General features: G+C 36.7%; 1 non-coding gene across 1 annotated transcript; it reads right to left on the reverse strand.

Annotated features, from left to right (window-relative positions):
• Positions 1 to 1908: 1908 nt before the first annotated feature.
• On the reverse strand, positions 1909 to 2088 carry LOC112204278 (small nucleolar RNA SNORA72). The gene has a single exon (XR_002937850.1). It is a non-coding gene; the product is annotated as a small nucleolar RNA SNORA72 (small nucleolar RNA).
• Positions 2089 to 25279: the final 23191 nt, after the last annotated feature.

Below are 25279 nucleotides of genomic sequence, written 5' to 3' on the forward strand. Positions count from 1 at the left end.
TGTGTCATGTGGGTTTGTTGTATAGATTACTTCATCACCCAGGTACTAAGCCCAGGACCCAGTGGTTATTTTTTCCTACTCCTCTCCCTCCTCCCACCCTCCAACCTCACTGTCTCTTGTTCCTTTCTTTGTGTTCACAAATTTTCATCATTTAGCTCCCACTTACAAGTGAGAACATGCAGTATTTGATTTTCTGTTCCTGTGTTAGTTTGCTAAGGATAATGGCCTCCAGATCCATTTGTGTTCCTTAAAAAAACCATGATCTCATTCTTTTTTGTGGCTGCATATTCCATCTGTACCACATTTTCTTAAACACTCAGGTATAACTCACAGCAGCACTTCTCTACCTTTACTGTGTGGAAGAACACAAGACAGCAGGCATGAATCTGTGCAACATACTACTAGTACATGTAGACTTAAGATGTACATTCATATTAACCTAAACTTTTTCTGACCCATTCAAAAAAATGTATCAGAAGGCAAGTAAGTAAGAGCAAACTTATTACTGAATTAACCTTGGATCCACTTTACTTATACAATCCAAAGTACAACATTCATATATCTGTACTGCTGTTAATAACAGACTACTTGTAGGACACATGACAATTATTTACATTGGTTTTCTGATATCACACTAAATGTAACTGCTCTGCAGAGCTCCCGTTGTCACTCCCACCTACATGAATGGGCCTCAGGCCCTATCCCCTTAGGTATTATTTTCTTAAATCCAGCAACTCACTGAAGAATTAGTCAAAGTCCCCAGTTACATAAGACTCTCTTCATCCCATCCACACACGACTGATTAATTGCTTCCACATTTCTCAATACATTTTTTTAAACAAATGCTCTCATATCACTTGCCTACTCCCCACTACATACCCCTTAATTATTGGTCTCTGGTGTTGAGATTTATAAAGGGCCTCCACCATAATACCACTTTAGGAGTTAGGGTCATTATTAATAGTCTCTTAATACGTTATATATTCAATAAATACATATCAAATAGTTACTATCATCATCATCATCATCATTGTCATTATCATTGTCATTCCTGTTATGTGTAAGGCTTTTGGGAGGCACTGGACCACCAGCAGTGAACATTATGGACAAGCAACCACTGATTAGTTTTCTTTCACTGTAGATTAGTTGGCATTTTAAAAAATTTTGTAAGTAGAATTGTACAATGTGGACTTTTTGTATATGGCATCTTTCAATCTACATAGCGACTTTGAGATTCATCCATGTTTTTGCATATCTATAGCTCACTTATATTGTTACTGTTATGGTCATTTATATTGTTATCCTATTATATGGATATACCTCATTTTATTTATTGTTCACTTCTTGATTAATACTTGTATATACGATTTTCTTGTTTTTGCTACTGTGAATAAAGCTTCAATAAGCATTTCTGTACAAGCCTTTGCATAAAGGTACATTTTCATTTATTTTTGGCAAATACTTAGGAATGGAACTCCTGGAATATTTAATGAGTAATGTGTCTAGCTTTGAGAGGGAAGTGGTCAGTTTCCCAAAGTGTTTGTTCCATTTTACTTTCTCATCAACAAGTGTATAGGAGTTCAACCTCTTTCACCTCTCAGCCAGGTGCTTAACCAGAAGTACTTGCTACTGTCAATCATCTAAAAAGGCCATTTTGTAAGTATAATTTGGATAAAATAAAATTTGTTTATTTTAAGTGTACATATTTCATATGTTTTTACAAACTGGTATAGCCACTTACCCACCAAAATTGAGATACAGAAAATTTATATCACCCCAAAAGCTTTCCTCATGACCTTTTGTAATTAATGTCTTCCCCCAAATGCAGCCCTGGGAAACCATTGAGCTGTTTCTATTACTAAAGTTATGCCTTTTCTTTGTCTTTTTTATCTCCTTTTTCTTTTCTGCGTTCATCATTAGCATTTATAAAACTAGACTTAAGAAAAGAATTAGGTTTGGGGGCACATGCATGATCTTAATATAGTGAATGTTATACCCACAAAAATTAAAATTAAAAATTAAAAAAATATAGCAAATGTTTAGGCTGTCCTGACTATTACAAAATCAGAGCAATGAGAATATTGGCAGAGTTTTGTCTTTTCTACAATTTAATATTAATTGTGTACATACACAATATAGTCTTTTGTGTCTGTCTTCCTTCGCTAGCACAATGCTTTTGAGATTGATCCATGTTCCTGAATACATGAGTAGATCATTCCTTTCTTTTGCTGACTAGCTCTCCATTACATTTTCCATTCACTCTTCTATTAGTGGACATTTGAGTTGTTTCTAACTTGGCAATATTATAAATTATCTCTATGAATGCACATAAAAGTATTTACATGGACATAAGTTTTCATTTCACCGGAATAAAAACTCAAGAGTGGGACTTCTGGATCTCATGGTAAGTGAAATAATCTGTACACCAAAACCCTGAGTCGTGAGTTTACCTATATAACAAACCTGCACTTGTTCCCCTGAAGCTAAAAGTTAAACTATTAAAAAAAAAGAAATGGACAATGTTTCCTACAAGCTACATATGAAAGCAACACAAATACTTGATATTGTCCTCACCAACATTTGGTATTGTCAGTAATGTTATCGACACAACAGGTGGGTTCGATTGCTTGGTGGGTGACAGTCCAATGACCACAACCAAGGAGGATTTAACAAGGACATTTTATTACTTGCAACAGGTAAGGAAGAAACCAGAGGTAGTCCCCCAAAGCAGTGCCTCCCTGAACAAAGGTGAAAATAAGGCTTTTACTGGGCTGATTAGCTGAGTCATTGCATATGGAGGTGGAGTAAAGGCAGTGCAGGCACAGTCATTGATCATGCTTCTACCTAAGACGCATGTGTGGAAAATGGAGAGTAAGCTCCTCCCTGGGCTGTGTTTTTAGTATGGCAATGATGAGAGTTTGCCAAATTCACCTGCAACTCAGGCATCTCTGGATCCATCTTGTTTTTGTTTTGCTGGGGCTGGGCATAATCAGTGGCACAGCATGATCAATGACTGCGCCTGTGCTGCCTTTACTCTACCTCTACATGCAATGACTCAGCTAACCAGCCCAGTAAGAGCTTTACTTTCACCTTTGCTCTGAAACTTTTCTGAAACAACAAGAACTCAAGATGGAGCAGTTACAAGTGGCTACTTCTTTGCAGTGAAAACCTAGGCACCTTGGGTTACAGTAATTTTGACTACACTAGTGGATGTGTGGTGGCACGTCTTTGGGGAAGCTTACATTTCCCTAATGATTTATGAGGCTGACCATTTGTTTTTCTGTGCTTATTGGACATTTGTGTATATCATTTTTTTGTGTGTATGTGGAATGCCTTCTTGAACATTTTGCTCTTTTGTCATTTTTATTGAAGTCTTCTTATTATTAAATTCTAAAAGTTATTTATATATGTAAGTTCCCTGTCAGAAATTTGCATTTTGTTACTTTCTTTCAGCCTGTGCCTTGTTATATATTGTATTGATAGTATCTCTCTCAAAGAACGAACACTTTTATTGTTGTGTTTAAAAGCTTTATTGAGGTTATGTAAGTGCTGTCTTAATTTTAATTTCTTAAAGTCAGTTAGCATATGTCCCCAGAAATTAAGTTTTTTTTACATTTGCTAAGACTGCTTTAGTTTCTTTGCATATCTAATGATTTTTAGAGCGAGTTTTTAAATTTCTACACAAAATCTCACTGGGATTTTTGATTGGGATTACACTGAATATATAGATAGAAAAAATGTTGCTAGCAAATCTACTTTTATAAAATGATTAAAGAAAGTTCTCTAAACAGAAAGAAATTGGAAAAAAAAAAACTTGGAACTTCAGAAAGAAAAAATAGAACATAAAAGTCAACAAAAGTAGAAATAAATTAAATATCTTTCTCTCCAGAGTGTCTTAAATCATATTTGATGGTTTATGTAAAATAATATCTTCTGATTTAGTGCTCAATTTATATAGAGAAATAATAAAAATAATTATATTTTAAAAGTGGGAAAATTAAATGACCTAAAAGGAAGTAAAGTTTACATACTTTAGAGTGATAAAACATATCAGTAGGATTTAGTAAATAATATACACATATTATAATACCTAAAATAACTGCTGAGGAACTAAACAAAGCAGTATACTCAAAAACACTATAAATAAGTAAAAATGAAATTCTAAAATATGTTTAATTAACCCACAGGGGGGTTTCAAAAGAAAGGCCAAAGCAGAAAAATAAAGAAAAAAGAAAAACAAAGTTAAAAAAGAAATAATAATATGGAAGACTTAAGCCTAACATGTAAATAATTACCCTAGGTAATTTAGTGGTCTAAATACATGATTTAAAAAACATTATTTGAATGGTTGTAAAAAAATAACCATGATCAAACGATATGATATAGTGACTACGAGTAACTCATTTCAAATAAAATAACATAGGTAGGCTGAAAGTAAAAGGATAAAAAAAAAATGTATACCACACAGGCTTTTCCTAAAAGCAAGGCTATATTAGCATCAGCTAAGGTTGACTTCAGAGCAAAAAAAGTCACTGAAGATAGAAAGGGTGATTATGTAATAATAAGGGGACCCAGGATACAGGAGACACAGCAATTCTAAATGTCCATTCAGTAAACAACAACCCATTAATATAAATAAAACAAACCTTGACAGAGCTAAAAGACATCCCATGCTCATGAATCAAAAGAATTGAAATTACTAAAATGACCATACTACTAAAAAAATTTATAGATTCAGTGCAGCCCCCTCAAAATATTAATTAAATTCTTCATAGAAACAGAAATAACAGTCCTGAAATTCATATGGAACCACGAGACCCTAGTAAGCCAAAGTAATACTGAGCAAAAAGAATAAAGCTGGAGGCATTACACTACCTGACTTCAAATGATACTACAAAACTATCGTAATTAAAATGGCATGGTTTTGGTATAAAAACAGACACATAGATAAATGGAAGAGAATAGAGCAATAAATCCAGATATTTACAGTCAATTGATGCTTAATAAAGGTGTCAAAAACACACATGAGAGAAAGAACTCCCTGTTCAATAAATGGTGCTGGAAAAACTGGATATCAGTATACAGAAGAATGAAACTAGACCCCTATCTCTCATTATATACAATGGTCAACTCAGAGTGAACTAAAACCTTAAACATAAGACTTGAAACTATAAAAGTACTAGTAAAAAGCATTGTGGAAACACTTCAGGATATTGGTCTAGGATAAGACCTCAAAACCACAGAAAACAAAAACAAAAACAAAAGACAAATGGTAGTCCCAAACTAAAAAGCTACCTCGTAGCAAAGTACATGATCAGCAGAGTTAACATCCTGTAGAATGGGAGAAAATATTTGCAAACTATTTATCTGACAAAGGACTAAAATCTAGAATATACTAGAAACTCAACAACAATAAATCACAACTAATCTCATTCAAAATTGGGCAAAGGATCTGAATAGATATTCCTCAAAAGAAGTCACACAAATGGCCACAAGGTATATGAAAAAATGCTCAACATCACTGAGCATTAGGGAAATGTAAATCAAGACCACAATGAAGTATCAGTTAAAATGGCTATTATCAAAAAGACAGAAAAATTACCAAATGCTGATGAGAATGCAGAGAAAGGAATCTGTTATACACTCTTGGTGGGAATGTAAGTTAGTATCGACATTATAGAAAGTAGTATGGAGGTTTCTCAAAAACACAAAAATAGTAACACTATATGATCCAGCAATCCCACTACTTGATATTTATCCAAAGGAAAGGTAATCAGTATATCAAATGAATAACTGTGTCTCTGTTTATTGCAGAACTATTCACAATGGCCAAGATATGGAATCAACCTACGTGCCCATCAATGAGTGGACAAAGTAAATATGGTATGTATACACAATGCAATACTATTCAGCCATAAAAAAGAATGAAATCCTATCATTTGCAGCAACATAGATTGAGCTGGAGGTCATTATGTTAAGTGAAATAGGCACAGAAAGACAAATTTTGCAGGTTCTCCTTCATTGATGGGAACTAAAGAAAGCTAATCTCACAAATGTAAAGAGTGGAATGATGGTTACCAGAGGCTGGGAAGGTGTGAGGGGTATGAATAGAAGTTGGTTAATGGGCACAGACATACAACTAGATAGAAGAAATAAATTCTAAGTTCTAAGGTTGTGTAGCACTGTAGCGTGAATACAGTTAACAACAATTTATTGAATATTTCAAAATAGCTAGAAGAAAAGGTTTGAAATATTCCCAACACTTATAAGTGATAAATGTTTGATATGATGAATATCCTAAATACCATGATTTGATAATTACACCACATTGTATGAATGAGTCCAAATATCACATGCACCCCCAAATATGTACAATTATTATACATCAACAAAAATACTTTAAAAATTTACTTCAGTGATTCTGCTTTTCAACTTTTCATCTGTTGATATTTTGTCTGTTAATAATTTCCATTTCTCTGTTGACTTTCCCAATCTATTTATTTAGTGATGCACATATATGTATACATATATATATATATATGTCATTTTCTGCTAAATCAAATATTTGAGATATCTTGGATTCAATTTCTGTTGAGTACCCTTTCTACTGTTTTTGCATAGCTAGTAATTTTTGCTTCAGAAATGAACATTGTAAATAATACAGTATTTTATAGCAGCTCTGGATTCTATTGTTTTCTCCTCAGAATTATTGTTTTGTTATTATTTTGTTGTCGTTCTATTGGGAATTTAACATGCCTGAATTTAAAATGTAACCTTCTTTTTCAAGCATTATATAGTAGCTGATATCTCTATTCTGCTTTTGTATTTTACATTTCTGTTTTTTGTTTGTGTGTTTGCTTTTAGCCTCCTTACTGTACTAGGGGTCTCTCCTAGGCCTGAAGAATTTGGCATTTATCCCAAAATGTGGGTGGCATTGGAGCTCACCTTCTTCAGGGCTTCTTGTAGGGACTCCCTCCTAGTTTTCAGCGGTTCTGCTGGTTTAAAACTTTGTCCTCTGACACTTCAAGCCTGTGAAGCTTCAGGACTTTGCCACCTGATCTGTTCAAAGTTGGCGAACGTTTCCAATTAGTTCAAAACCCAGCAAGCTCACAGGTTAGACCCACTTTGCTCTCTCTTTCTAGATTAGATTTCTTCTTGGATTTTGTCTGCAGTTTATATGGACTCCAGAGTCTGCTTATGCAATAATAATTTAACTGTCTTCTAGAGATTTTGGCAGAATATGTAATCAGAATTAATTCTTTTTTTTATTATACTTTAAGTTTTAGGGTACATGTGCACAATGTGCAGGTTTGCTACATATGTATACATGTGCCATGTTGGTGTGCTGCACCCATTAACTCGTCATTTAACATTAGGTATATCTCCAAATGCTATCCCTCCCCCTTCCCCCCACCCCACAACAGCCCCGGTGTGTGATGTTCCCCTTCCTCTGTCCATGTGTTCTCATTGTTCAATTCCCACCTATGAGTGAGAACATGCAGTGTTTGGTTTTTTGTCCTTGCGATAGTTTGCTGAGAATGATGGCTTCCGGCTTCATCCATGTCCCTACAAAGGACATGAACTCATCATTTTTTATGGCTGCATAGTATTCCATGGTGTATATGTGCCACATTTTCTTAATCCAGTCTATCATTGTTGGACATTTGGCTTGGTTCCAAGTCTTTGCTATTGTGAATAGTGCCACAATAAACGTACGTGTGAATGTGTCTTTGTAGCAGCATCATTTATAATCCTTTGGGTGTATACCCAGTAATGGGATGGCTGGGTCAAATGGTATTTCTAATTCTAGATCCCTGAGGAATCACCAAACTGACTTCCACAATGGTTGAACTAGTTTACAGTCCCACCAACAGTGTAAAAGTGTTCCTATTTCTCCACAGCCTCTCCAGCACCTGTTGTTTCCTGACTTTTCAATGATTGCCATTCTAACTGGTGTGAGATAGTATCTCATTGTGGTTTTGATTTGCATTTCTCTGATGGCCAGTGATGATGAGCATTTTTTCATGTGTCTTTTGGCTGCATAAATGTCTTCTTTTGAGAAGTGTCTGTTCTTATCCTTCACCCACTTTTTGATGGGGTTGTTTGTTTTTTTCTTGTAAATTTTTTTGAGTTCATTGTACATTCTGGATATTAGCCCTTCGTCAGATGAGTAGATTGCAAAAATTTTCTCCCATTCTGTAGGTTGCTTGTTCACTCTGATGGTAGTTTCTTTTGCTGTGCAGAAGCTCTTTAGTTTAATTAGATCCCATTTGTCAATTTTGGCTTTTGTTGCCATTGCTTTTGGTGTTTTAGACATGAAGTCCTTGCCCATGCCTATGCCCTGAATAGTATTGCCTAGGTTTTCTTCTAGGGTTTTTATGGTTTTAGGTCTACCATGTAAGTCTTTAATCAGTCTTGAATTGATTTTTGTATAAGGTGTAAGGAAGGGATCCAGTTTCAGCTTTCTACATATGGCTAGCCAGTTTTCCCAGCACCATTTATTAAATAGGGAATCATTTTAATTCTTATTCTTTTTGCTCTTCTTTCTCTTCAAAAATTCCCCATTTAAATTTACAGCGGTTTTTTTATTCATAGCCCTGACATTTTTTTGGCACCTTAAGCCAGTAAAACTATGTTTCTAAAGCTGTAGTCAAAGTGGTTGGACAGTTTTCTAATGCAAAACACACACACACACAACCAATCTTTACCCCTTCTATTTGTGTTTTTTTCAATTATACTCTTTAGAGACTTTTACCAGGTTGGACAATCATTCTAGTATCTTAAACTAGTTTTTTTTTCTAATTATACTGTTTTAAAATTTTTCATTTGTGGAAGAGTTCATGCTATAAGTTTACTATTCTGCCATTAATTTAAAAGGGTTTTCTCTCCTTTAGTTATTATGTTAAAAACAAATGACATTAAGGGATGACCTCTTTATGGAGGTGATATTTAAGTAGAGATATTAAATATTATCATAAATGTATTTTTAAAGATGCTTTAATTCCCTTTGGGCCTGAAGAAAGACTATAAATAAATAGTATTTACCACTGAGAAACTAGTTTTTCTAAAGTGAGTACATTCACTTGGCTATATATGAATAAATATTACTAAGCACCTGCTCTTTTCCAGGTACTGTTTTAAGTGCTAAACATAGACAATTTTCCTAATTTCTCATGATACTTACATTTTAATAGGAAGAAACAAAAAGTGAAGTCAATAATCAAATTATATACAGTGTGATGTCATTATAAGCACTATGGAGAAAAATTAAGTAGAAGGAATGTATAGAGTGTCAGTAGAAGAAAAAATCAATTTTAAATAAGGAATTAGGGAAGACTTCACTGATAACAAACATCTGAGGTAGATATATTTGGGAAGTGCAGCCTGGGCAGAAGGAGTAGCAACTGAAAATGTCCTGAGTTGGAAAATGCCTTTAGTATTTGAGGAACAGTGAAGGAGCCACTGCAGCTATTTAGAGTGAGCAAGAGATAGGATTTAAAAGGGGAGGGAGGAGAAATAGCAAAGAGCCCAATCTGCAAATCCTCTTAGATTATTATAAGAACTTTTCTTATTTTACACGGATTGAAATGGGGAGTCACTGGAAGGGTTTCAGCAAAGAAGTGATGGCAGAAAATATTTATATTGTGTGTGTATATATATGCACATACATACAGCAAGAAATCTCTATCTGTATCAGGTCTTTTTCCATACCTAGATATGAAATTTCTGCCTTGTGCTTTAACAGGCTCTCTCTCGCTGCTATGTAGAGAACAGACTCTTTAGGCAAGAACTCAATGAATCAGCAAGTCACTTCAATAATCCAGGAGATATTATAGTGTCTTAGACCAGAGAGATAACAAAGGAGACAACAAAAGAGTTGGATTCTAGAAATCCAGAATGCCTATAGTGTTTTGAAGGTAGAGTAAGTGGTATTTTGTGTGAGTGCAGCTGACATGGGCACAGCAATTATTTATAGCAGTGTAGTACTGCAAGCATCATATTATTTGGTATGCATCTGCCTACATGTATACCTCTTCTCTCTTTTGTGTTCCTTGAGGATATGGAATATGTAGTTTTATCTTCATAGCCCACAGTCCTCCAATATCTGAAAGCTGTTTCACTAAATTTTTATCCATTTATTCTTTTCCAGCTCTTCTGAGCTGCATGGAATAAGCCTGATTTTTCTTCCCCATAGGAGGCCTCTGCACACTTGAAGCCACTTCTTCTTACTTGCCATTCTGTACACATATGAAATACTAGAGGTGGATGGAGGTGAGTATCTAATAGGTTTTAGGACTTCAGTGGAATAAGATTGAGTTTTGAGGGCCATTTACCAACCACAGCAAGGAGAATATAACATGTTCCTTGCCTACAGCTCAGTAAAGGCAATTTTCAGAAGGCTGGGTTAATCGGGACTGAAGAAGGGAAAACTAAAGGAAGATAACTGCCCTATTCAGAAAACCTCACTCTTTTCCTCATTCAGGGTTCCCTTTCTCCTGTGAATAAATGAGCAACTTCTACATTCTGAGACAGAAACTTCCTCAGCAGCAGCACTGGGCTCGTGGGGTTCTGTACTCATGACCATGGTAAGTAGGCAGGAGCTAGAGGAAACCTCATACCAGAGCCACAGTAATACAGACCTAGGCTAACTTCCTTTCTAACTTCCCTGCTCTTTTCTAACTCTCTCAAGTAGGAGATTATAATCCTAGGATTAACATCTATAGCAACTTTATTATAAAGCCCCCTCATTTCTACAACTCTGTGTAGTTTATAAAGTACTTTCACATTTTGTAATTCACCGAATATATACAACAGATTTGCAGGATAGATTTTATTATCATCATTGAATTTATTGGAGAGAAGAATTCTTTAAAAGCTTATGTGGAGTTACTTTGAGTTGTTTCTTGTTACTCTGGGGCACATATAAACAAAAAAAGCTAAGTACTCTGTGCAGATTTTATAAAAGTGAGAAAGGCTTTAGTTCAGAAAAACCAGGGCAAAGACACTTAGAATCAAATAAAGAAAAAGGGAACAAGTATTGTTTATCAGAGATCTGGTTATTGTTTGTCTAGAGATTGCCAAAAAAGTTCTAGCTGTAGCCTTTCCGGGGGTAACTTACAGCATCCTTAGAGATAGAAGAGGTAGGCATGCAGTTAACTACAGGTTAGGAGAGATTTATATTTTATTTATACCCTGTATTCATGGAATGAGAAATAATAATAAAATCATCAGCAATAATAAACATCAGTTTTTAAGCACTTACTGTGTATCAGGCTAAATGATTCCCCGGGATCATCTCATTGAATCCCCACCTCAGCCCTGACTGGTATAAATTGTGGACATCTCATTTTCTTAGATAAGGAAATTGGGATTCAAAGAGTTAGGTTAATTGTTTAAGGTCACAAAACTAATAATGGCAATGACAAGATTGAAGCTTTTGATGATCTAACTTCAGAAATGTGACCTCTTAACACATGGCTAATTTGACTCTACCAAGAACCAAGGGAAAAGGCGGCCGTTTTGGAGCCCGAGGTGTAGCACTGACCATGGGCTACAGAAAAAAGCCAACTGAAGCCTCTCATGTAAATAAAAATAATCTAATTATACCACTGTAAAAAGGCAGCTTAGTTTCAGTTAGGATCAGTTATGTGGAGCCTTTTACCAAAGTAAGACCTTATAGCTAACAAACGTGTTAGGTTAAGTGAGCCTAACATGAGGTAATAAGACGACATTCACATTTCAATGGATTAAACCAGCAAAATGTATTTCTTACTCATGAAAAATCAAGTGCAAATCTGGGAAAATTTCCAGGGCAAATGTCCTCCATGAGGCAATTCAACAATCTAAACCCACAAAGGCTCCAGCATCTTTTACTTGCACCACCTGCAAATTAAGACATACTCATCACTCATGGCAGGAGACATGACTACTGAAGACTTCTCATCAACAATTACATACTTTCATCCCAACTAATGCATTATCACCTCTGGTCATACCCTATTGGCCAAAGTTAGTTACATGGGAGTAGAGAAGTATAATTCTCCCATGGTCTGGGATGATAGGGAGGACCCAACACGAGTTGTGAAGCAGGTTCACTGTGTACTGGTTACAAACTTGCCTGGGTCCAGTGAGACAGAACACACACACACACATATAAGGTGTTACATGAGATGGGTTTATTACCTAAAGATAGACAGCAAGGGACAACAGAAGCCTAGGATTCATTGAGAGTCAATCCCTGAAGGCTTAGAAAAGCTGGCTGGGGTGGATGGTGTCTCATCTGCACATGCCTTACTTGCACCACAGGTGGAGAACCCCAGAAATCAGCCTAATCTGGGTTTTATACCCTGGGGTAACATGACACATTTGGCTAAAGTATTGAAAAACATCTTTTTCAAGGAGCAGGGGAGGTAGATAAAAATAACACAGGCTTTTCTGGCCAGTACCCACTTATCTCAGGTGGTTAAATTCCCAGCACATTCTACAGTTATTCTTGAGATTGTAAATAAGAAAGGGAGGGAGAATTGGGTCAGTGAAAGGGCACTCAGAGAACTGTCCTGAATGAGTGTCTTCTAGAAACCTCTACCATACAAGTGTTAGAGCACCCCAAATGAAGTTAAGCTTGCCATTAAATGTGCTACCGATTTGTACCTTTTCAAGAACTATAGTGTCAGCTTGCATTTATTGACATCAGGCTTTTACGGTTTTTTTTTAAATATGTAGCACTTCATGTAACTCTTCTCAACAACCCTATGAGAAGGTATTACCCATTATAATCTAGACCTTTTTCACTAACCTCTGAGGTTTGAGGCAGGAACTGTATCTTGTTTTATTTACACCTCTCCCTAGCACACCGTTTAGCTCTTACTAGGTGTTTGTTAACTATTCTGTGAATCTGGGTCAGTTGTAGCATGAGAAATAGAGACTCATAACAGTTATGTGACTTATCCAGGCTCACATAATCAGCAGGCGAATTAACCAAGATTTGAACTTAAGTTCATAACTCAAACTCTTCTATACTCAGCCTCCATGACATTGCTCAAGGGGGATTTCTGGTCACATTTTAATTGAAATGTATGCTACCCTTCACCAGGGCCAAAATTAAAGCATCCATCAAGCATTCAGACCAGCCTGAGATGTGGGAGGCTTGGCCACTCAGGCATGCTGATGATTGCCATGTTTAGCGAGGCAGCTGGAAGCCAAGACATGAAGCAGGATGCCAAGGGGGCTTGGCCCTTTTCAGGCATGCATTGATGGATGACTCTTGCAGAGGCAGCAGATGTACTGAGATACTGGGACTGTTGGCCTCATTTGTCAATTGCCTAGCACTGCCGGGTGGCTCTCCTCCTCTGATATTGTTTGTGCATTTGTTACTCCTAAGGAGCAACTTTATCTGTACATAACACCTGGGTAGCTAGGTCTGGAAGAACAGAGGCTTTGGTTTAATTACCTACTTACCACAATACATCTCTTTCCTAGGAACATTGACAATAAAAGTGAAGTGACTGGTGTTAAAGGTACAAGAGAATGAATCTTCTCTTAATTTTGCTAAGCCAAATGGAAACCAAAACAAATTCTCAAGTGGCTTGCGGTAGCGGGTCAATTCCTGACGGCTCAAATTTACCACTTTCTTAGAAAAATTTTCACATCTCTCTATGAAAAGAATTCTAAGCTCTTGGGACTAAGCTAAAGTAAATTTGTTTTGGGTCTACAAATTGTTTTAGGTTAATTCATCTCACTGTCATAGATAAACATCAGTGACATACTATAGCCTAATAGATTATACATTTTGGTTTCTAAACTCTTGAGTGCATCAGAGAAAGCAAACTATATCAAGTGCAATTCAGTTTGGTTGCACATAATAGAAAAATCCCCAAATAACAAAGGTTTAAACATAAGAGTTTATCTTTTCCATAAAAGAATTACAAAAGTTACACAGCAGGGCCAGTTGTGGCACTGCAAGATTCTGGAAAAACTCTTCACCTCATGTTTCTTCAACATCCACTGTTAATGTAGACAAGATCAGAATGAATCTTATCATGCACTTTGTAACTCTTTTTATCAGTCAAAAGACCAAGACTGCCAACACTTCTTCTATCCCTAAACTCCTCATCTCTATACAGAAGTGTCTATTTCCATTTTGGATCCATTTTTCATTCTTCCCCAGTCCCAGAGACCCTTTTATGAGCACATTCAAACATAAGTCTCCATCATCAACAAAACACTACACATTTTCACTCAATTTTCTGAATGTCCTTTTTACCTTCTTGCTCCAACAGAAATCTGCCTTTCCTCTGAAAACGCTCTTTCTCCTTGAACACTATTAAGTATGCATTTTTTTCCCCCCGGTGCTTCTTGGCCTAATGTCCCCTTTGATTCACAAAGTCACTTTCACACATTCTCCCTCCTTTTTCCCTAGACCTATTATTTTTAATCCTCACCATCAGATCTTTGGTTCAGAATATCTCCTTGTGACAGTCATCTGCAGACAGGAAGGGTATTCTGCCTCATCCTCAACAATTGGTATAATCAGCTTTTTAATGTTATCCATTGTAGTGGCTATGTAGTATTCTCATTGTTTTCATTGTATTTCCCTGTTCGTTATTGATGCTGAGTGCCATTCATTTATTTATTGAGACTATCTATGAATCTTCTTTTGGAACTGCATATTTAAATCTTCCAGCACATTTTTTAATCTGATTCTTTAACTTGTATAGAGTTGCAAGAGGTTTTAGAGATCCTGGACAAAATTGTTCTATCAACTATACATTTGTGAATATTTTCCCCATTCTTTGGCTATCCTTATTGTTTCTATTTTGTTAAGTATTTTTATTCAGGCATAATATGCATAAACTAATCCACATATAAAGCATACAGTTTTAAATGTTGACATACATATACACTCGTGAAACTATCATCATAATCAAGATAGTGAATATATTCATCAACCCCCAAAGTTTTCTCTCCTACTTCTGCAGTCACTTTCTCTCACTCATCCCTGTCCCCACCATTATCTTTTATCTCAGCCTAACAACAAAGATGCTTTCTATTATTATAGATTAGTTTGCATGTTTTAAACTTTCAGATGAATTGAATCAGTAAGTTCTCTTTTTTGTCTGACGTCCTTGACTCAGCCTAAGTATTTTGAAATCCATTCACATTGTAGCATCAACATAATTGTATCAATAGCCTTCTTTTTCCTTGCTTTTTACACCATTGTATGGCTATACTACAGTTTAATTATCCATTCCCATGTTGACATAGTTTCACTTCTTCTTTTCTGATCTGAATGCTTTTTTTGTTCCTAATAAGTAGGTACCAAACAGAGACTGTAAGCAGGCTACAATCTCTAGAACAATATTGAATAGAAGTGTTGATTGCAAGTATCCTTGATTTGTTCCTGATATTGTAGAGAAAAGACATTTAGTCTTTCACCATTAAATATGATATTAGCTGTTAGGTTATTACAGAAGCCTGTGATCAGGTTGAAAAAGTTCTCTTTTATTCCTAGCACAATTAAAGTTATTATTAGGAATGGATGTTGGCTTTTTAAAAATGATTCTTTCTGTGTCTGTGGAGATGGCCATAGAGTTTTACTTTTTAGATGGATACTGTAATGAGTTATACTGATTTTTAACCTGATACAACTTTGCATTCCAGGCAAAATCCTACTTGGTGATGATGTATTAGTCCTTGAATATGTTTTTAGATTTTATCTGCTAAAAGTTGTTTAGAATTTTTGCATCTATACTCCTGAGGGATACTGGCCTGTAGATTTATTTGCTTGGAACACCTTTGTCTGGTTTGGTGCCAAGGCAATATTGGTCTGATCAAATGAATAGGGAAGTAATCCTTTCTATTCAGTTTTCTGGAAGAGTTTGTGTAGAATGGATATTGCTTCTTTATCAAATTGTGGTAGAAATCACTATTGAAGCCATTTAGACCTTGAGTTTTCTTTGTGTGAAGTTATGTTTTTGCTTCTGTTTATTAACGGAAACTGAATTTCTTTATTATAACTGATAAGTATTTAATTTTACCTAATAACAGGACATAATTTTAATTAAACATTTTATTTTTAGACAATTGTAGATTCACATACAGTTATAATACAGAAATATTGTGTATCATACCCAGTTTCCCCTCATAGTAACATCTTGTGAAAAATCTATTACAATATTAGAACCAGAATATTGACATTGATAGAGTCAAGACATTTCAGCCTGGAAATCCAAGATTTCCACGTGGTCTCCACTGACACTTTGGAGGGGCGGGGGCTTCATTTCCTCCCATGGGATATTAAATTATAAGCTTTCTACTCAGCATTCTCTCATACCAGCCTGGCAGCAGAATGGGGTGCCTTAATCCAGCCTGAAGAAGGTAGAAGTCTAGGCTCCACCCTTTGCTATAGCAGAGCAGTGACTGTCTAAATGTTCTGCCTCACTAGGCTGCCTCTTTCCTGATCCTTTGACAATAGAGAGCAGACTGTTTAGGCTTTTGGTTTGTCCCCATTGGCATTTCTTCACTGTCACCTTCATCAGCTACAAGTCAAAAAGAAAACACAGGAAACTGGAAACTCATCCATGTTCCTTGAATCCCTGGGTCCTTAACATTTTTGTCTTCTTGTCTCCATTTCTCAGAGTGTTCTTATGTTTCCTTAATACACAATGTCTAAGATTTTTAGTTGTACTTAGCAAGAGGGAGTAGGTAAAAGTATGTCTACTCCATCTTCGCAAAAAAGAGAAGTCCTGGTGAAGTTTTAAACTATAATTTTAATATCTTTAATAGACATATAACTATTAATGTTAGCTATTTCTTTTGGACTGAGATCTGGTAGATTACAGATTACATTTTTCAGGGAATTTTTTTCATTTTGTCTATCTTGTCAAAATTACTGACATAACATTGTTCATAATATTCCCCTATTATCTTTCTAGAATGTGTAGAATTTGTTGTATGTAACCGCTCTCATTATTTATATTGATAATTTGTATCTTCTCTTTTTTCCTGATAAATATATCTCTTTTTCAATTTTATGGATTTTTCTCAAAGAACCAGCTTATAGATTCACTGACTATTATTTTTCTGAATTTTATTTCATTGATTTTTATTTGGTTTTTATTATTTTCATTCTCCTATGTGCTTTGGCTTTAATTTGCTATTTTGTTTCTGGATTCTTAAAGAGAAAGAAGAGGTCATTGATTTGGGAAAGGCATATTGTACTATAAATTTCTAAGTATTATTTTAACAGATCTCACAAGTTATATATTCTGTTTTCATCTTCATTCAGTTCAAACAATACTTTCTAATTTCTCTCATGCTCTTTCCTTTGATCCAATGGTGATTTAGAAGTACGTTCTTTGGTTTCCAAATATTTTGGATGTTTTTAGAGATCTTTCTGTTACTGGTTACTTTTTTTTTCTCTTTTTGAGACAGAGTCTCACTCTGTTGCCCAGGCCAGAGTGCAGTGGTGCGGTCTTGGCTCACTGCAACCTCCACCTCCGGGGTTCAAGCAATTCTCGTGCCTCAGGCTCCCAAGTAGCTGGGATTACAGGCACATGCAACCACAGCCAGCTAATTTTTGTATTTTTAGTAGAGACGAGGTTTCACCATGTTGCTCAGGCTGGTGTTGAACTCCTGACCTCAGGTGAGCCACCTGGCCTGGCCTGTAATTGATTTCTAATTTAAATCAATTGTGATGAGAGAACACACCTTGTATAAACTGAAATATTTTAAATTTACTGAGGCTTATTTTATGGTTCAGAATAGGGTCCATTTCAGTAATGTTCCATGTGCATTCAAAAAGGATGTACATTTTGCTATTGTTGGATGATGTGTTACGGAAATGTAAAATAGCTCTAGTTGGTTGATAATGAAAGTTTCCTACATCTTTACTGGTTTTCTACTTGCTGTATCAATTATTGTGAGAGGGGTATTGAAATCACTGACCATATTTGTGGATTTGTCTATTTTTTCTTGTACTTCTATTAGATGTTTTTCCTACCAGACTTGTTTGAGCTCCTTATATATTCTGGTTATTAATCCCTTGTCAGATGGGTAGTTTGCAAATATTTTCTCCCATTCTGTAGGCTGTCTTTTCACCTTGTTGACTGTTTCCTTTGCTGTGCAGAAACATTTTAAGTTGATGAGATCTCATTTGTCCAGTTTTGCTTTTATTGCTCATGTTTGTGGGCTATTATTCAAGAAATCTTTGCTCAGTCTAATTCCCTAAAGTTTTATTATAGTAATTTTATAGTATGAGGTCTTAGATTTAAATTTAATCAGCTTTGGTTTGACTTTTTTTATATTGTGAGATATAAGGGTCTAGTTTTATTCTTCTTTATATGGATATCCAGTTTTCCCAGCACCATTTATTGAAGAGACTGTTCTTTCCTCAATGTATAAAAGGGATAAAAACTACTCAGGCAATAGGTGTACTAAAATCTCAGACTTCATCACTCTACAGTTCATCCATGTAACCATAAACTACTTGTACACCAAAAGCTATTGAGATAAAAAATATTTAAAATCAAATCAAATAAATGTTCAGCAGTGAAGCCATCTGGTCCTGGGCTTTTCTTTGCCAGGAGACATTTTATTATGGCCTCAATCTCATTACTTGTTACTGGGCTGTTCAGGTTTAGGACTTCTTCATGGTTCAATCTTGGTAGGTTATATGTGTCTAGGAACTTACCCATTTCTTTCAGGTTTTTACAATTTATTGTCATATAGTTTCTCATATTAACCACTAATGATCTTTTAAATTCCTACAGTATCAGTTGTAATGTTTCCTTTCTCATCTTCAATTTTATTTATTTGTGTCTTCTCTTTTTTCTTAGTCTGGCTAAAGGTTTGTAAATTTTCTTTATCTTTTCAAAAAGCCAACTTTTCACTCATTGATCTTTTGTATGTTTTTATTTCAATTTCATTCATTTTTGCTCGGATTTTTATTATTTCTTTTCTTCTGCTAATTTGGGGTTTCGTTTGCTCTTGCTTTTCTAGTTCTTTAAGATGCAACATTGGTTGTTTATCTGAAGTTTTTCTATTTTTTTGGTGTACACACTGGATAGTTGGAGAATTGATTGTCTGGACAGTTGGAGAATTGGTTGATGTGGTGGGGAGAGGAAACACGCACATTTCGTGTCACAAATGTGAGCAACAACAGTTCATTATATCCTTTATTAGGTTGGAGAAGACTACACTTTGTGAACAAGTGCTCTAAAGTTTGTAAAATATATCCTAAAATTATCACAATCTAACCTCACATAATATTATACTTACTTCATGCATAATGTAAGAACCTTGTTGTATGCTTATATTTATCCCTTCCTGTTCTCTGGGCTATTTTCTTCTACATATTTTATAAATCCCACAATGCATTGTCATTAATTTGATTTATACATTAAATTATGTTTTAATAAATGCCTGTTTATTTGTCCTTATATTTAGTGTTTCTAACACTCTTCGTTCTTTGTGCATAACAAATTTTTTTCTATTTCTTTTTCCTTTAGCCTGAAGAACTTTGTTGAATCCTTTTTTTCACTGCTTTCCTTTTAAAACAGCCTACTTACAATCCATCTGTAAATTCTTCTCTCTTTTACCAAAGTATAACCAGAACACTAAATCATCTCACATTTTCCAGAAATATTGCAGTTCAATCCATTGTACTTTCTTTTTTTTTTTTTTTTAACTTTTCTTTTATGTTCAAGAGTACATGTGCAGGTTTGTTATATAGGTAAACTTGTGTTACGGGGATTTGTTGTACAGATTATTTCATCACCCAAGTATTAAGCCTGGTACCCATTAGTTATTTTTCCTGATCTTCCCGCTTCTCCTACCCTCCACTCTTTGATAGGCCCCAGTGTGTTTTGTTGCCCTCTTTGTGTTCATGTGTTCTTGTCATTTAGCACCCACTTGTCAGTGAGAACATGTGGTATTTGGTTTTCTGTTCCCGCTTTAGTTTGCTTAGGATAATGGCCTCCAGAGCCATCCATGTCCTGCAAAAGACATTATCTCATTCTTTTTCATGGCTGCATAGTATTTCATGGTGTATATGTACCATATTTTCTTTATTCAATATATCATTGATGGGCATTTAGGTTGATTCTATGTCTTTGCTATTGTGAATAGTGCTGCAATGAACATATGCGTGCATGCGTCCTTATAATACAATGACTTATATTCCTTCGGGTATATGCCCAGTAATGAGATTGCTGAGTCAAATGGTATTTCTGTTTTTAGGTTTCTGAAGAATTACCACACTGTTTTCCACAATGGTTGAATTAATTTACACTCCCACCAATGCTCTGTAAGCTCTCCTTTTTCTCCACAACCTTGCCAGTATCTGTTATTTTTTGACTTTTTAGTAATAGCCATTCTGACTGGGGTGAGATGGTATCTCATTGTGGTTTTGATTTGCATTTCTCTAATGACCAGTGATGTTGAGCTTGTTAAAATATGATTGCTGGTGCATTGTATTAATAGTTTCATGTCTTAATTATTGCAGCAGTCTCCTAATTGGTCTCTCTCCTTTCAGTATTATTCCCCTACTGTTTAGTCTTAACACAGCCATGATAGCAGAGTCTCACTCTGTTGCTCAGGCCAGAGTGCAGTGGTGCAATCTGAGGCATTGTTGGCCATCATAAGAACCTTGGGATTTAGTCTGAATGAAGCTCTTTTAAAATATAAGTTAATTTTCATTGTTTAACTCCCACTTATGAGTGACAACATGTGGTGTTTGGTTTTCCGTTCTTGTGTTAGTTTGCTGTGAATGATGGTTTCCAGCTTCATCCATGTCCCTGCAAAGGACATGAACTCATCCTTTTCTATGGCTGCATTATGCCACAGTGTATATGTGCCACATTTTCTTTATCCAGTTTATCATTGATGGGCATTTGGGTTGGTTCCAAGTCTTTGATATTGTGAACAGTGCCACAATAAACATGTGTGTCCATGTGCTCTTATAGTAGAATGATTTATAATCCTAGGGGTATATACCTAGTAATGGAATTGCTGGGCCAAATGGTATTTCTGGTTCTAGATCCTTGAGGAATTGCCACACTGTCTTCCACAATGGTTGAACTAATTTACACTCCCACTGACAGTGTAAAAGCATACGGAGGGAAACATCACATACTGGGGCCTGTTGGGGGGTGGGGGACTAAAGGAAGGATAGCAATAGGAGAAATACCTAATGTAGATGATGGGTTGATGGGTGCAGCAAACCACCATGGCACGTGTATACCTATGTAACAAACCTGCATGTTCTGCACATGTACTCCAGAACTTAAAGTATAATTTTAAAAAAAAGAATTAAAAAAATTTTGTTTTAATGTAAAATAAATAAATACATAAAATATAAGTTAATTCATGACTTCCCTATGCTCAGAACTCTAGAATGACTTCTACTTCATTCAGACTAAATCCCAAGTTTCTTATGATAGCCAACAATGCCTTATACACATCACTCCCTTTTATCTATCTGACTATGTTTTCCTAGTCCTGTCTATTACTTCACTCAGCCACACTCTTTGCCTTGCAGTTTCTCTAATACACAGACACTCTTTCCTCAGGGCATTTGCTTTGTTAATCTTTTCATCAACTACTGCTAAGAAATGCCTTCAAGTGTTTGTTTTCTTCATTTAACCTTGAAAGTAGGGCCTTCTATGGCTACACTGTTTAAGTAACCACCACCCTCTACATTAGTCCCACCTAAGACATTTGTCTGATAAAATTTATCACTTTGAAAAATATTAAAGATTTGATGTATTTATTGTCTGTCTCTAATTAACGGTCCATGAAGTCAGTTACTTTTAGAAAAATTCAGTCCTATTTAGTTCTTAAGAAAATTTTCTGCCACAAAGAAAGGGTTGAATAAATATTTGTGAAATTTAAGAAAGAAATAAAGTAAAAGAATATGCAGGTATAAATCTAACAAAGTATGTGCAATGTCTATATGCTGAAAACTACAAAACACTGATAAAATAAATCAAAGCTTTAAATAAATGGAAATGTAGTTCACATTTATGGAATGCAAGTCTCAATAATGTTAGGATGTCAACGTTTCCCAAAGATTTCTATAAATGGAATACAATTTTAATCAAAATTCTAGCAAGCTTTTTGGTAGATATATGAAAAGGTAGAGGAACTAATAAGCAAAACACTTTGAAAACAGAACACAGTGGAAAAACTCACACTGCTCAATTTCAAGAGTTACTACACAGCTGCAGTCATCAAAACAGTGTAATATTGACAAAAGCAAAAACACAGAGATCAATGGAACACAGAAATCCAGGGGACTCAGATAGCCAACTAAATGCAGCCAGGAGGAATATATGCAGGATATCAAGAAGACTGGTGGACCCTGAGCTGATCTGTTGAGGGAAAGCATTGAGAGTGAAGGGAGAGAAGACACAGATGCTAAGATGAAGGGCATGGAAGCTGGAATCCCTGCATGTAGCTATTGCACACAGGACTCGTTCCTGACCCTCTGTGATTCCTGGGGAAGAGATGAGTTGGACGGGTGAGAAATGATCCACTCTCACCAGGAACCTCTGGAATCCTGGCAGCAGGAGACCCTACAACCTTCATGGACACTTGAGCTGGCAGGTAGAGCTGCTTGGAGAGATGGTAGGGGCAGGACTCAAGCCTGTGTGGAACCCAGAGAGTCTGATGTGGAAATTTCTGCATTGGAGCATGGCCAGGGACACCTATCCCCTAAAAGTCATCATGCTCCTCTCAGACACAGAAACCTTAAGGGGACTGTCAGACCTGGATAGAGCAGGTGTGCCCATGAGTTGGCACCAGTCCAACCTGAGTGCCTCCTCTGTCCGCAGGTCTCCCCTGGGTACACAGCCTGGCAGTGCCTTCTTGCAGTGCAGCCTCAGATGTCCGACCAGGGTGCTTTCCGGGGGCCCTCATCACAGCTTATTTGCTGGTAAACCACACCTAACTGTCAGAGAACTCCAGCAGAGCATCCCTGCTTACATCACCAGTCCATGTGCACCCTTCCCTTGCCACAGCCTGTCCTACGCTACTTCACCAGAATGCACTTGCCCATGGCTACTCTCCATCCCCTCATCACCTTGCCAGTTTGTGGTGCGTGGACCTCATCACCTCCTCTTCCCTGCCAGACCATGTGAGCTCACTGCAACACCATCCCTTCCACCACAACACTGCTGCCAGGGTGAGCACACCCTGTACCCCACCACATCTGCTGGCAACCTCCTCCCATGCAGCCACCACCATGGCTGCAAACTCACACACAGAGACTAGAAGCCCTGATCCATCCAGCATTCTGCCACTGCCACCATCACCACCAACATGAGCATGCACAGGAACATAGCAGCCTTGCTCCCACCAGGACCCCACCTCAGCCAATGCACATGTACCCTGCCTGCTGCCTCTCCTGTTGGCATACACAAACAAGCCTCAATCCCACTGCCACCACCCCAACTAACTGCTTAGTCCAGCACCACCCAGCAGATTGATGTAGTCATCTCTCTGGGAACACCTTGTCCACTCTAGTGCAGCAGGTTCTAACCTGGAGGGGCCAGAGAACAAAGCCAGGGATCTGAAACCAGCCCCCCAGAGTTAGAGCACACAGCCCTGGAGTGTTGAGTTGAGCCTTAGCCCCCTAAATTCTTTCAGAAATGACCAGTTGACTAAGCCCACCTTATACCACAATCAAATCCCCAACAGCATCAAAGAAGATAAAAGAAAAAATAAATCCAAAGGGCAGCAGCTTCAAAGATTGAAGGAACATCAGCCCACACAAAAGAGAAAGAACCAGTGCAAGAACTCTGGTGACTCAAAAAGCCAGTGTCTTCTTACCTCCAAATGATCATACCAGTTCCCCAATAATGAATGGTTCTTAACCAGGCTGAAATGGTTGAAATGACAGTAATAGAATTCAGAATATGGATAGGAACAAAAGTCATCAAGATTCAGGAGAAAGTTGAAACCCAATCCTAGGATTCTAAGAAAAACAATAAAATAATAAAAGATATAAAAGATGAAATGACCATTTTAAGAAAGAACTGAACTGAACTGATAAAGCTAAAAAACTCACTTTAAGAATTTCAAAAAACAATTGCAATTATCCACAACAGAATCAACCAAGCTGAGGAAAGAATCTCAGAACTCAAAGATAGGTTCTCCCAAATAAATCAGGCAAAAATAAAGAAAAGAGATTAAAGAAGAATGAAAAAATCCTTCAAGAAATATGGGATTATGTAGAGACCAAATCTGTAGCTCATTGATATGATATTCCTGAAAGAGAGAGAGAGAAAGCAAGCAACTTGGAAAACATATTTCAGGATATCATCCATGAAAATTTCCCCAACCTTGCTAGAGAGGGTTACATTCAAATTCAGGAAATGAAGAGAACCCCTGCCAGGTGCTATACAAGATGACTATCTCAAGACACCTGGTTGTCAGATTCTCCAAGGTTGAAATGAAAGAAAAAATATTAAAGTCAGCTGGAGAGAAGAGGCAGGTCACCTACAAAGGCTACCCCATTAGGCTACCAGTGGACCATTCAGCAGACATCTGACAGGCCAGAAGAGATTGGGGGCTTGTACTCAGCATTGTCAAAGAAAAGAAATTCCAACCAAGAATTTCATATCCCACCAAACTAAGCTTCATAAGTGAAGGAGACATAACACCCTTTTCAGGGAAGCAAATGCTAATGGAATTCCTTACCAACAGACTTGCCTTATAAGAGGTCCTGAAGGGAGTGCTAAACATGAAAAAGAAAGACAACTACTGGCCACTACTAAAGCATACTTATGTACAAAGACCATTGACACTATAAAGCAACCATACAAACAAGTCTGCATAACAACCACCTAACAACATGATGACAGAATCAAATCCATGTATATCAATTTAAACCTTGAATGTAAAGAGCTAAATACTCCAATTAAAAGACATAGGGTGGGCTGGGTGCAGTGGTTCATGCCTGTAATCCCAGCACTTTGGGAGGCCAAGGTGGGTGGATCACGAGGTCAGGAAGTCGAGACCATCCTGGCTAACATGGTGAAACCCCATCTCTACTAAAAATACAAAAAATTAGCCAGGCATGGTGGCGGGTGCCTATAGTCCCAGCTACTGGAGAGGCTGAGGCAGGAGGATGGTGTGAATCCGGGAGGCAGAGCTTGCAGAGAGTGGAGATTAAGCCACTGCACTCCAGACTGGGCTACAGAGCAAGACTCCATCTCAAAAACAACAACAACAACAACAACAACACATAGGGTGGGAAGTTGCATAAGGAAGCAAGACT

This window comes from Pan troglodytes, chromosome 7 (assembly GCF_028858775.2).
Source record: "Pan troglodytes isolate AG18354 chromosome 7, NHGRI_mPanTro3-v2.0_pri, whole genome shotgun sequence".
In the NCBI taxonomy this organism is placed as follows: domain Eukaryota; kingdom Metazoa; phylum Chordata; class Mammalia; order Primates; family Hominidae; genus Pan; species Pan troglodytes.